We start from the raw sequence: 1,982 nt of genomic DNA on the forward strand, positions 1-1,982 counted from the left end.
GTGAGACACACTTCACTCTGCTTTCCTTCCTCCTCAAACCTCTCCATTCTTCCTCTGTTCCAGTCTTTGTTTTATTCTTTCCTCTCTTTCTCCTCAGTGTAGTTTTCCAGCAGTGTGTGTGGTTTGCCCCGCTCTCTCTCTCCTAAAAAAGAGGGGGGAAAACCCTCTGCTCTGCTTCCTTTGACTCCAGCCAAGCAAAACTCCCTGCTTGAAGAGAGCCGAGCGAATGGAAAGAAAGGAGGGACGAGCGAGAGAGAGAGAGCGCAGCGGAGCGCTCTATATAGATCCTATGAGCGAGAGAGAGAGCGAGGAGCGAGCTCTATCTCTGATCATCTCATCTCTCTTCTTCTCTATCCTCTCTCTCTATATCTTCTCTCCTCTCCTCTCTCCTCTCTCTCTCTCTCTCTCTCTCTCTCTCTCTCTCCTCTTCCTGGCGTCTTGCCAGCTCATAAATTCCTCACATCTCACAAGGTCTCAGTCATTCGGCTAGAAAACAAACAGCCAGTTAGTCGGCTAGCTTCCTCTCCAGCCAGTCAGTCAGTCGGTTAGCTTCCTCTCCAGCCAGTCAGTCAGTCGGTTAGCTTCCTCTCAAGCCAGTCAGTCGGCTAGCTTCCCCTCCAGCCAGTCAGTCAGTTTCTTATCCAGCCAGCTAGTTAACGTTCTACCGAGACAGTCAGTTAGCTTTCTCTCCAGCCAGCTAGTTAGCTTCTAGCTTCCTCTTTGTATCCATTCACCCAGATGGTTATCTTCTCAGTGGAACAGTTATCGAGGCAAGACACCAGGCCTCTCAGCAAGTATGCTCTTGTCAGCAAATGTTAGTCATACTTGTTCCACATTCAAATAGCAAATTCCTAAAAAGCAGTTTAAACGTTAGAGCATCCACATTGGTGTTTTCAAGTCAGTTTCATAAAGTCAAAGCATTTATATGCACATTATAAAAACTGGTTTTCCCTTCACAAGATAATTGTTCCTGTGCTTTCCAGGAGATAAATACAATACAATAAAATAAAAAAGAACACCATGTACAATTAACAAGGTGTGGTGTTCTTTTTTTCATTGCATATAGGTCTCCATTGTACAGTGGAAACCTGATTGTAGCTGTGCATATGATCTCCTTCTATACAGAAACAATAAGAAAAAGGCTGAATCTCTTCTTAGTCCTATTGTTTATCAGATAACATCTGGTTGAATCTGTTCTCATTAAACACTTTTTCCAGTATGAAGCAACTGAAAAAGAAGATATGTTTTAAACGTAGCTAGTGGAAAATGATACTTGAGTGTCCATGAATGTAAGGGTGACATCCATTTTAACATGTTCCCATGTCAGTGTGAACATGTCCACATGCAACACGTCCATACGCAGACACCCCATATATTATGAAGTGTGTGCACATCTCCTGTCCGCCGTTTGAGTCTAAGCCTAAATCTCTCCAGTTCCTCTAGACTCAGGCCAAACATTGAGTGTGTGGCTGTGTACGTTCACCAATAATAATGTTGAATGAAACAGTCGATATTGTTGAATGACATGCCGATGTAAGCCTGATATTCAGCCTGGGTTGACAGCTTTACCTGCACTTGGTTCACGTTACCTGACTACCTTCCTAACACCCGGAAACGAGTCGGCATGTTAGCACTCCCGTTTCTCTTGTGATGTAGTTCCATTATAGCTTAACGTTAACTTTATAGTTTTGGCAATTGCACTTATGCTTCAAATATTATAAAAGCAATGTTAATACGTGGAGATTATCTTGCTGAACAAAATGTATCATTAACGTTGTTTGCTCATGATCATCTTTCCTGCAATATTCCAAAATCCAGTAGAAAATCCCGTTGCATGTTGTCGAGGGAGCTCTTGTTACGCTATCTTCCGGGATTGCCTACCAGCCCATGTCATCCCTGCACCACTCTCTTGATCAGGAGAAAGAGAGCTATTTGTCTGCAGGAATACTTCTGAGCTGTTCTGAAGAGCAGTAAAGTTCATG

This window comes from Trematomus bernacchii, unplaced genomic scaffold (genome assembly GCF_902827165.1).
Source record: "Trematomus bernacchii unplaced genomic scaffold, fTreBer1.1, whole genome shotgun sequence".
In the NCBI taxonomy this organism is placed as follows: Eukaryota; Metazoa; Chordata; class Actinopteri; order Perciformes; family Nototheniidae; genus Trematomus; species Trematomus bernacchii.